Source organism: Myotis davidii, unplaced genomic scaffold (genome assembly GCF_000327345.1).
Source record: "Myotis davidii unplaced genomic scaffold, ASM32734v1 scaffold50, whole genome shotgun sequence".
Classification (NCBI taxonomy): Eukaryota; Metazoa; Chordata; class Mammalia; order Chiroptera; family Vespertilionidae; genus Myotis; species Myotis davidii.
The window spans coordinates 262,826-275,640 of record NW_006282004.1 but is presented as its reverse complement, the minus strand read 5'-3'; the positions used below and the strand labels follow the sequence as shown (position 1 = coordinate 275,640).

Here is a 12,815-nt window from a genome sequence, read left to right as displayed (position 1 = left end):
AATTCAGGTACTTCCTTTTCTTCTTCAGTCAGTGAAACGATTTATCTTTAGTGTGGCTGTGGTGGGTGGGGTAGTTTTGGTGGAGCAGAAAGTTTAGCTTTTGCATTTTAAATTCTCTTGGCTCTATTGTTTCTGTGTTTTCACATTCATTAATCATAAGATGTGTGATTGATGTCAGTGACTTGAAGGGGAAACCTGGTTTTGCCACTGGAACTAAAACCCTCCTCCCTCTTGCAGTAATTTCCCATCGCTTGTGCAAGTTGAAAATCATAGATTGTGGAGGTTTAGAATTTCTCAGAAATTTAATATGAGCTAAATGAATTGAAATACCATAATATCTGGCCCTTGGCACCTTTCTGCTCTCTATTCTAGCTGGTAGTATTTGTTCCTACCTAACATAAAAACTGAGAAAGGAAAAGACCCTAAAGAAGAATTAGCTGTTAGATGTTTTTCTGCTGAGGCCTGATTGTAACTTTCCTAGAAGCTAAACTAGCAATCAGTGGATCTAGGGGTTAGGGCACTGTGCTGTTTATCTGACTTCTGAGTATTCACTGCAGAGTTAAAACTCATTACCGACTTTAAAAAATAAACTTCTTAGGTTGAGATAATTGTAGATTCACATGCAGTGTTAAAAAAGAATGCAGATACTACTAATATCTTGCAAAACTATATAGTACAATGTCACAACCAGGATATTAACATTGATAGTCAAGATACACAACAATTCCATCACCACAAGAATGTCTCTTGCCCTTTTATAGCCACAGTTACTCCCCACCCTGCCTCTGGCAAAGGTTAATAATGTGTTCTTCACTGCTATAATTTGATAATTTCAGGAATGTTATGTAAATGGAATCCTACAGTATTTGACCTTTAAGGATTGGCTTTTTTTCACTCAGCATAAGTCTCATTACCTTTTGGCTAAAATGAATTTCTGCTTTTGTCACTGAGTAGTTTGGATTTATGTTCCTGAAATACCAATAATATGGGGATTGTGGGTTAGGGGTTGTGTGTGAAGATGAGATAGATTTAAATAGTGACAATGGTGAGAAAATTCTGTAATAATGTATACAGACCAAAGTTCATGAAGTCTTGGCTAAGCAAGAGGTATATTGATAGTACAATATGTTTGGGATATTTCAATATGTACATTTTTTTTCCATAATGGAAGTGATAAGATTAGTCTTAGCCATCCGTGATTCCTCATTCAGAGAAATTACTTGACCTTCCCCTACTGAAGTGACATTTTTTACAAGTCAGAAGGAAATCTAATAGATGTATGTACAAAGGTGTTCCAGTGGCCAAATTGAGGACAAGTTGAGCAACAAGGTAAATAATGGATTATAATCTCTAGGGAAAAAATATTTCTTGAGCTCATCTATACTAATAAAAGGGTAATGTGCCATCTTCTGGACGTCCGACTTCCTTCCAGACAAAGCCATGGTGGTGGGGGCCAAGGCAGAGGCAGTTAGGGGCGATCAGGCTGGCAGGGGAGGGCAGTTGGGGGTGAGATCAGGCCAGCAGGGAGGGCAGTTGGGGGCAAGATCAGGCTGGCAGGGCAGGACAGTTGCAGGTGACTAAGCCGGCAGGGTCGGACAGTTGGGGGTGAGATCAGGCTGGCAGGGGAGGGAGTTAGGGGCGATCAGGCAGGCAGGGGCAGTTAGGGGTGATCAGGCAGGAAGGCAGGTGAGCGATTAGGAGCCAGTGGTCCCAGATTGTGAGAGGGATGTCTGACTGCTGGCAGTCGGACATCCTCCAAGCGGTCCCTGATTGGAGAGGGTGCAGGCTGAGCTGAGGGGACCCCTCCCCCATGCACGAATTTCATGCACTGAGCCATTAGTACTAATATAAGTAAATAAGGCAATAAATAGATAATTGGGGGAGAAGTTCCTTGTTATAGTAGAATTCCAAGAAAAAGTGCAGAAGGAGCCCTGGCTGGGGTGGCTTAGTTGGTTGGAGCATCGTCCTGTGTACCGAAGGGTTTGGGGTTCGAGTTCCAGTCAGGGCACATGCCTAGGTTTCAGGTTTGTTCGATCCCCAGTTGGGGAGTGTGCATCCTGCAACTGATCCATGTTTCTCACAGGAATATTTCTCTCCCTCTCCCTTCCTTTCTCTCTAAAATCAGTTTTTAAAAGTGTGGAAGGAATGATGGAAATAGAAAATTACCAGTAGGCAAGCATTGCAGCATAATTGTTACAAGCCAGAGTCATCGATGGGTGCCAAAATTAGTGGGTGAAAGTATGATGAAAAACATGCTATCAAATACCAGAAATACTTGCATAATCTCAAAGTATCTTTGCCACAAGATTAATTATAAAAGGAAGTAAATACTTTATAGTGAAGAAAACTGGCAGACACCAAATTAACCAGGTGATCATGCTTACATCACCAATATTAAGACATATCAACATCATGATTCACTGAGAAGGGCACATCTGTGGTCAGATTCTTATTAAAAAAACTTCAATCTAAGTGTTGGAAAACATTAGACAAACTCAAATTTAAGGACATTTTATAAAGTAACTGCCTAGTACTCAAAAGTGTCCAGGGTATGAGAGGAAATACTAAAGAACTGTCACAGGTTTGAAGAGACTAAAGAAATGTGATAACCAAATGAGATGTGGGATGCTGGAGACCAGAAAAAAAAGTCATTAGGACAAGTGGTGAAATTTGACACACACACACACACACACACACACACACCACACACCACACCAATAAATAGAAAAGAGGGCTAAAACAGTAACTTAACTATTTTTATTCATCTTTTTAAAAATATATATATTTTATTGATTTTTTTACAGAGAGGAAGGGAGTGGGATAGAGAGTTAGAAACATCAATGAAAGAGAAACTTCGATCAGCTGCCTCCTGCACACTCCCTACTGGGGATGTGCCTGCAACCAAGGTACATGCCCTTGACTGGAATCGAACCTGGGATCCTTGAGTCTGCAGACCGACGCTCTATCCGCTGAGCCAAACCGGTTAGGGCTATTTATTCATTTTTAATCCTACCTGAATTTTGTAGAAATTCACAAGATACAGTATATTTAATCAGTTTTGAATATTTCATGATTTCAAATTTAAGTAAACTAGAAGATTTGGTATAAGAAAAAATGTGTAGGAAATAATGTATCTCATGTACATTAAGCAAAATGGAAAATAAATTTTGGTAGCAGCTTAAGGAAGTCAATCCAGGAAGTCAAAAAGGTTGTAGGTCCCTCCCAACCCCCCTTTTTCTTTCCTGTGAATTAAAAAAAGTTTAAATTGTTATTTTTGGTTGATGTGAGAATGGAAGGGGGGAAGGGAGTGGCAAAGGTATTTAAAAAGTCTAGTCAGTGCGCTGACTGTTTTGGCTCAGTGGATAGAGCGTCGGCTTACGGACTGAAGGGTCCCAGGTTCGAGTCAAGTCAAGGGCATGTACCTTGGTTGCGGGCACCTCCCCAGTTGGGGGTTGTGCAGGAGGCAGCTGATCGATGTTTCTCTCTCATCGATGTTTCTAACTCTCTATCCCTCTCCCTTCTTCTCTGTAAAAAATCAATAAAATATATAAAAAGTCTAGTCAGAGACACAGTTATAGCTACAGATGATATAACCCTGTATCTAAATGGAGTGTGTTCAGTGCTTTCATTTAGACTTTTAAGGTCTTTTTCTGTTAGGATTCAAAAAGGGTGAAAAAAGTAATTTCTTTTAAAATCAGCTCAAGGTAGAAATATTTCCACAAACCTTCGCATTGCAATCCTGGAGCACCTCCCCCACCTCTCAGCCCCCCTCTAGTTAGCCACCCACCTTTTCTCCTGGTAAACACTGGGGAATGCATGCTGTTTTTGTGGCCTGTGTACTGTTTTGGTATAACTGAAATTGGTGCTGGAAGATGGATTAAAGCATGTGGGACCTAATGTTTGAGATAACTACAAATAAACTATAAGCCGGGAGGTATTTACTGCTTTCAATTATAAAGATATAAAACCATTTCTTTTCTTTATTTTAAGAGAATTTGTCCCCCTCCTGTTTGATGCTTTCAGTAATAAATTGTGTTTGAGGAAACAAGTGAAAAAGAAAAGACCTGGCCAGACTTTGAAACAACTAAAATCTTATAAAATAAGAAATGTGAAAATGGTTAGGTGTAGACTAAACCTATTTAACATTTGTCTAGTTCTGTATATAAGGAACTATTTGAATCCTTTAAGGCAATAAGTTTCTGATTTCTTCTGGTGCATAATCCTTACATTATGTAGTCTTGCAAACTCCGTTTTCTAAAAGCACACTCAAATATATTAGAAAAAGCTTGGTCCAATTGTTAGAAATATTTGGCTGAGTTACATTTTTTATCCATTAAGATACTGCTTGATCAAACATACACTTCCAAACAACTAGAGATGATTTTTAAAAACTCAACAGTTTAAAAAATTGAAATGCAGTGGCGTAAAATGTGAAGAATTTGCCTGCATTTCAGTTTTGTTTCTGATCTTTATTCATGTCTGATCCCCCTATTTTTAAAATATCCTCATCAAGGATATGTTTATTGATTTTAGAGGAAGAGGGAGAGAGAAAGGGAGAAAAGGAGAAGGAGGAGAGAGAGAACCATTGATTGGTTGCCTCCCGACTGGGAATTGAACCCACAACTTAGGTATGTGCCATGAACTGGGAATGAAACCCAGGACCTTTTGGTGTATGAGACTACATTCCAACCAACTGAGCCACACTGGGCCAGGGCTGATCCCCTACTTTTATAGAGCTGGAAGAAATGGAGGAGCAAGCTTTATGAGCAAATGTTATCTGCATGCCTGCTCCGCTCCTTGGGTTTGAGATACCACAAACTTCTTTTAGACACAGTGTGTGCAGTTCTTCATTCCCAAGTGAGAACCTCCAAACCCTAATCATCATCTGAGACTCAAGTTGGAATGGTGGGAATTCCTATCTTGATTCCCCCGTCTCTGGTATGGTTAAAGTCTACATCACACAGAGAAGCTCTGTGGGAGGCAACATGGTAAAATTACGTTATATGCCCTTGTTCCCACTTTGTATATCCTGGGGTGGCTGTTTTCCTTTGTAGTTACACATTTGTATCTTTAGTGGTATTCACAGAATAGTTCTTTTGAGTTTATTTAGTGTATTTCCTTCATGTAACTTAGTGTTTATGACCCTGGACTTTGGTGTCAAACAAACTGCTTTTTGGTCCTGAGTAGGTAACCTGGATTCCATGGACTGTTAAAATTTCATAAACACTGGGCTCAGCTATTGATTTGTCACCGACTTATTTTGCCAACTAAGCATGTTAAAATGAACGTAAACTTGTTCTTCACTATTATCACTTCATGACATTTTAATATCATAAAAATAGAAAGGTCATGATCTCAATAAATTTAGCTGTTTTACCATATTATTCTGTTTTTGTCAAGGATTGATGAAAATTTTACCATGGGGGTGGGTATGGTAATATTACCAACATCCTATGGTTTGAAGGTTACATACATTCATGGCCCTTAAAGTTCTTTAACAGTCTCTGGCATGGAGTGTTTAATAAATATTTGTTATTATTACTGTTACCTTTTATTTAGTATAAATATATATACCATTATTTGTTATTATATTATTAATATTGCTGTTACTATTATTACTATTAATAGTTGCTATTTATTTGCTCTCTGCTGTTACTTGTCCCCTTAGATAATTTTTCATCATTAGTGTATCTTATAACTAATTCACCAAAGTGATAAATAACACAATTCAAGTCAGTAGGCTTGATTCATAGCATACATTGTATTAGGATCACATTAGTCTGCAGGTTACCCAAAACTGCACACATAACAGGCTTAACTAAGGACTTACTTTTCTCAAACAAGGCATTAAGCCAAATAAAAACAAAAAACCCCAAAATAAAAAACTCATAGACATAGACAACAGTGTGGTAATTACCAGGAGGGAAGCCCTCTTAGGTTAGGTACTTGTTATTGGTCAGAACTGTATCACACCGATACTTCTAGTTACCAAGGAATCTGGGAATTTGAGTATTTTGCTTTTAAGCCTGTATATTACAGAAGGGCAAGAAAGAGAGAGATTAAGGTTAATGAGTGATACAAGCTGATAGTAGTTGTCCGACTTACTTTGCATAGAAAATAGATGATTGTAATAAGTTTATGCAGTGATTCTCAGGAGACCTCTTTGAAAGTCTTACTGGATTATAGCTATAATTATGGAGTAATATAGATATATTCAACTTCTTGGTTCATTTGTTAAGTACTATATGGTTATTTTCTGAACTGCAGTCTCTTACTTGAAAATAGAGATAAAAATACCAGTGGGTGAGCATTATTATAAGTGTAAATGAAACACTGACTCTAATTTTTTTTTAATATATGTTTTTTTATTATTAGTTAAGGTATTACAAATGTGTCCTCATCCCCCCCATTAACCTCTGACTCTAATTTTTAAATAAAATTATTTTTAAATGGTAACTATTGATTGAAATATTGATTTACAATATAATGTAAGATTACATTTTCTAAATTCATTTGATTTTGATTTACTATGTTTTTAAAATTCTGGAAATTTTATTTTATTTTTAAAATGTTCCATTTGTGTGTTCTCATGTTTCTCCTTGTAGTAATACTTTGTCATTTTTCTAGGACTTTCAAGTTTCAATTTGTCATCACTCCCCAAAGATGAATCATCACTTTTTATAAATAAATATACATTTGTATATAAAGTATTTATAAAAAATAACCATTTAAATAGTTTTCTGTAATTTGTTGAATTCATATTTATATCATAAACTTATGTCTTTAAGAAAAATGTTTTCATCTTGAATGTTATACAAGATTAGCTGTAATAGTAAACTTTAAGTATGTACTGTGTTCTGCCTTAGAGCAGTTGTGTTTAGTTTGGGCTTTTTAGGATAGCATTCAAGCTTTATGTATATAAACTGCTCTTAATGTGTGGTGGGATCAGTTAAACAATTTGCTGTCAGAAGTTAATGGCTAGAAATGTTATTGGAAAAAGTTGAGGGTATTTGTCATTTAAAAATATTCTTTGTTTTCATAAGTTGGTTGTGGGGGTGTGTTTAATAAATGCCTGAGTTTGTAGTCTAAGTTAGGATCCTAAGTTAGGACACTCCTTAGCACAGAATAGGAGCTAAAAATGTTCTTTGAAGACTTGATGTTTCTTTCCTGAGAGCCTGAGATACTGGGGAAAAGTAATTATATCCTTTTATATTAGTAGCAAATTGAATAAAAGCTGAAAACTTTTTGGTTAAGTTTCAGCAGCACATAAGTCCTCCTTTATAGAAACGTAACTTTGTGGAACAAACTTATTTTTAGTATCAGGCAGTTGTCTCCTTGTAAATTTAATCACCTTGGTGCTTATATTTTGAGCTGTCATGTACATGGTATTTCACTGGTATTTAAGAGTATATAAAGTCTTCCTCTGGGCTCCTATAACATTTTTATTCTATTTTGCAGATTTTCATTACTTTGAGATTTTGACTATCTTCAAGGACAGTAATTTAAATTAAACTAAATTGCAAAATTAAACTCAATGCTAGAATCTAGAACTAACTTGCTGATGAACTTTTACTATGTAGAGGTGCTAGCCTTGACCCATTTTAATAGATATGACTACTTGTTTTTTAAAAAATGTATTTTCATTGATTTCAGAGAGGAAAAGAGAGGGAGAGAGAGATAGAAACATCAGTGATGAGAGAGAACCATTGGTTGGCTGCCTCCTGCATGCCCCACACAGGGGATCAAGCCCTCATCCTGGTTATGTTCCCTGGCCGGGAATTGAACCATGACCTCTTGGTTCACAGGTTGACGCGAAACCACTGAGCCATGCTGGCTGGGCATGACCACATACTTGTTTTTTAATTGTAAAATGATTAACATGCAAATATGTTAACTTTTTAAGGCTGGTGTCAGAAATAGATTACATATGCTCCATTGAAATATTTGATGACTAGAGGCCCCATGCACAAAATTTCTGCGGGGGGCGGGGGGTCCCCTCCAGCCCAGCCTGCCCCCTCTCCAATCCAGGACATCCCTCTCACAATCCAGGACTGCTGGCTCCTAACTGCTCACCTGCCTGCCTGCCTGATTGCCCCTAACTGCCCTCCCCTGCCAGCCTGATCACCCCTAACTGCCTCTGCCTGCTAGCCTGATCACCCCTAACTGCCTTCCTTGCCGGCCTGGTCACCCCCAACTGCTCCCCACCCCGCCGGCCTGGTCGCCCCCAACTGCCCCATGTGCTGGCCTTGTTGCCCCATGCAGCCTGCTGTTCGCTCTTCGGTAATTACTGTGACAGAGTCCCAGACAATTTGCATATTCCGCTATTATTAGTATAGATTGTATATAAAACTTTAGAAAAAAGTAAGCTGTAATAAAACATATTCAAGTTTGTTTGTTTTTTAAATACATTTTTTAGCAAGAGACATCTTAAGTACATATAGTAACTCAGCAATGTAGCAGAATACAAAATAAAACCCAGAAATCTATGACCTTTTTATATACCAATAATGAACTCACAGAAAGAGAAATGAAAAAAAAAACACAGCACAATCCCATTTACCGTTGCACCAAAAAATTAAGAAACCTAGGAATAAACTAAGGACATAAAAGACCTGTACTTGGAAAACTACAGGACATTGGAAAAAGAGATAGAGGAAGACATAAACAAATGGAAGAACATACCATGTTCATGGATTGGTAGAACCAACATCATTAAAATGTCCATTGTCTTCTACTTTTCACCTGTTTTATTTTTTAATTTTGATTTCTAACTGCTCTTCTTTATTGAAGGAGACAGTGTGATTTCTGGAGTCTCCCAAAGACCCCTAATCCATAGAATGCTTCCCTCGCCTTTTCCCGATGCCTGTAGGACGCTGAGGAAGACAGATATGGCAACATTGGTTCTTGGTATTGAATGGACCTTAGAGATCAGCTGGCCAGTGGATTTCATGTTGTTTCACGGACCTGTAGCTGGCCCCAGAAGCTTCCCAGTGCCCTTTAGGGAGGTGTGGACAGCTAGCCCGACCTGCACACTTTTATCTTTATTAGCAAAAGGAGATTCACCACTAAAACATGGTGAAAATCCCTGATCTAGTTTGGACTCCTGAGTGGAGGAAGGAAGTACCAAAAGGAGTGAAGTGAATTCCTTCATGTCATAGAGACATAGCCAGCAAACTTGAAAATTTAATCCCCTGCCTACACAGAGGTGAGCATGCTTGGCCCACAGCCTGTCGTTGGTGTATAAAGTTTTATTGGAGCACAGCCAGCCTTAGGCCTTACGTATTGTTGGTGGCTGCTTTCACATGACAGACTCTGAATTGAGTTGACAGAGACAGCCTGGCCTGAAAAGCCTAAAACAGTTACCGTCTAGCTAGCTTTTTTTCCAGAAAAAGTTCATTCTTTCCTTAGACTTGAGTCTCTGTAAAAATGCAAGTACCTCTGGAAGAGTGTGGGTGTGGGGCGATTAGTCAGTGCTATTATCAGTTACACGTCAGAGGAGTGGAAAGTTTCTTTCTAATATTTGATAGAGTGTGGAGTGACCCAACTTTGCTAGGAAAGCATATTTTATAATTTTGAGGGACTGAGTCTGTTAATAATATAACATGGTCATGAGTAAAAATGTGTATTTTTAACGATATTCCTTAAATTTGTGTTGTGTTTTCTCAGTCAAGTATTGGATAAATGCAGAGTTATTTTAGAGTTGTTTATAATGTAGTTCTGAACAGATTCGGTTAGTTAACTTTCTTGAGTGGTTTGCTCTATAGTTTAGACAACTTCAAAGACAGAAGATGGGATGGAAAATGGATATCATATTTTTCAAAACATGAAGTCACCCGACCATTATTTTTCTTTCTCACTCAGTGTTATTCTAACTCTGGTTTTATTTCTGTGTAAAATTATTTTTAGGAAATGTCAGAAGTAAGTTCTTTAAACTCTTGAAGTGATTATAATTAGGAATATTATAGTTGCTATTACTAGCCAACTTACAAATGAAAACTTTAGGAGTTTTTTGAGGTGTAAACTCTCATAGCAAATTAATTTTCTTGGCACATGGCACATGTTTTTAATCTTATTTATTTCAAGACCAGATAACTTGATGAAAAGTGTAGGTTGTTTTTGTTTTGTTTTTTGGTTTCACAGAAAAAAAATTTATTACCTTAGAAATAAACACTGTGGTATTCTTGAATTAAATTGATGTATTTAATAATATAGGAAATGAAAATATTGATTTTTCAATTCTATTAATCCATGAGTTTTATGTTCTGCTTCTTAAATAGCTGTAGATAAATAAATTATTTTAGTCCTTAATTTTGCCAATAATAACATTAAAAACTTAGGAAACATTTAACTAAATCTTTAGAAAGTTATTTGGTGGGGTAAATTTACTCATTGATCTTAGCAAGACATTTTCTTCTTTTGTGATGGAATGCTTAATTAGGTATTTCTCTTTTGTTACACCGAAAGTGTGAATTTTCTCATTTTGCATATATTCTATAAGAAATAAGTATCTTGCTGTCTGCCCCTGTGGTTACAAAAATGTGTGTTTCACTGTCTTCTGATGGGCTTACAGGCTTGAAAAGTGTAATCGTGCCAGATAAAGAATTTCTAATTTATTTGATATTCAGTGGGGGCTTTTGAATACAGGCATTAGAAGTCAGCATAGTGCTTGAGGACAGATAATTGAGTAGGCCTGGGATGAACAGGAAGGCTGTGGGGGCTTTTGAAATGCCTGAGCCACACCCTTTGTCTAGCTAGGTACACTGGACTAGCAGTCACACAGAGATGGGTAAGAAGCAGGTCTGCATTCCTTTGAATTGAAACAGACAGACTGGAGGAAGAGGAACCAGTGATGGTTCAGGACTGTCTCTAAAGTTAATGACTTTGAATTATTTTGTCGATTGTGGCTATTCTGAATAATCAGTTACAGTGTGAGAGCAGGATACATGACCATTTTTATGTTTTACATTAGGAGTAGTATGTTAAGAATAATGTCTTACAGTTAGACTGGGACGATAAAGTAAATGAGGGGACTTGCTTTCTCAGGAAAATCAAAGAGGAGTTTGAAGGAGGGGAGGTATGGGTAGGCATTATAGGTTCTTATTATTTCATCCCCTTTTGGGGGGACGCATTAAACACATAAAGTTACTTTTTTTCCCCCTGAGCTGTCTCTTGGGCTCTCAGTGAGAACTTCCAACTGTTTTTAGGGCTCAAAGATCTAATGTCTTCTCTGATGGCAAGCCTGTAGTGTTTTTGCTGAAGAGGTATCCTTAGGCAAAGAGGAATGAAGAGGAGGGACTCACCCAGCCTAGTTTCTCTCTTAGTTAAAATGAGCAAAAACAAAGCTCTTTCAATTATTTTTTCTTCCTAGGTATAGCCAAACATGGACTAGGACTTGCAGTTATTCTCATAAAGTATTTCTTGGTGAAAATACACTCCGAAGGGAGAAATTGTATTCTAGAAGAGCACTATCAGTGTAACTGTTGATATAACATTGGAAAGACACTGGGTAGAATGTGGAGTGTTTATTCCTGATGATCTGTTACTGTCCATCGGATATGGTGCTCCTGTGCCGGACGTTGTGTTCCCAGAAGAGATGTGTTTCTGTCCACGTTGACTTTCTTGACATAGCATCTTGGTCTTCTTTTGGGTTTTCAAGAAATCTGGAGCTAGAGGAAAAGTATTCTTCCTGAATGAGGCTTTCATTATGAAAAAGACAAAACTATTGAGGCGTGAAGCCCAATAGATATTCTGGGCCCAGTTCCTGGCATGTTGCTGGGTGCTCTACTCAAAAACATTCAACCTTGTGTTGTACTAAAAAAAATACCCTAATTTCCATATAGTTTGCAATCAAGAATTATTTTACTGCTACTTTATCTTATTTAAAAGGGTTGTAGGCGTTTTATCTAAATCTTGAAATTGGATTCAGAGATAAAACTGTTTACTTTTTATTAGGTTATTTATCTTATATCCAAATAGAAACTTGCACGAGTTTATCTTTTTCTCCTTTTAGTGTGCTGTGGAGTTGTCTTCAGAAGCTGTTACTCCTTGGCAAGCACGAAGATAACTTTTAAGCAATAGTTCATATATTAGAACTTGCACATCTGTAGTAAGTGAATATATCAGTGTGTGTAAAGGAAAGAGACTATTCCAGTGTGATCTTTTTGGGGTTAGAAGTGAAATAACCTAAAGGAGAGCATTTGCCCTCATCATGGTTTAGGGGCGAGACACCAACTATACTCCAGATTTGCAATAGTGTCTTGCCAGTATTAAGTGAAACTTTGTAGAAAAATGCTAATGAATACCATGTTACAATGTGTATAGTATCAGGACTCCTTACTCACAAATGGAAATTGTCCTAGTGTGTACTTCAGGTACTTATTCTTGGAGGATAATCAGTTTTTATACTTTAAGATGTTGCCTCAGTTATTCATGAAAACAGTTAACTAATGTACTCTCCTGGAAATGATAAAAAAATGAATTTAAAACTTTAAACACACATTTTGTACATTTCTACTCTGTGTGTGTGGGTTTTAAAGGAAGGAAGTACATGTTAAACATATTTAATCAATTTTCAGGAAGAGAGTATTTACCTTCACGTTGGTTAAAACAAAATACAAAATAGCATGGAGGAAAGAGAAAAAAACAATTAGCATCTCCTATAAATCTGAAAGTCTGGTGGAATGCAATCCATAATTTTCACTAAACTGGGTCAAATTTTTAGGAAAAACAACATCTCACTCATAACTTAAAACCTTCCCTTTTTTGTGGGCCACTGGGGCTCAGTGGTTGATTGTGGACCCATGCACTGAGGGGTC

General features: G+C 37.3%; 1 long non-coding RNA gene across 1 annotated transcript in view; it reads left to right on the top strand.

Moving 5' to 3' along the window:
* Window positions 1-9,417, top strand: part of LOC107183111 — an 11,658-nt gene extending 2,241 nt beyond the window's left edge. The window contains exon 2 of the long non-coding RNA XR_001513885.1: window positions 9,049-9,417. This is a non-coding gene — a long non-coding RNA (uncharacterized LOC107183111). The remainder of the gene's footprint in view (window positions 1-9,048) is intronic.
* Window positions 9,418-12,815: the final 3,398 nt, after the last annotated feature.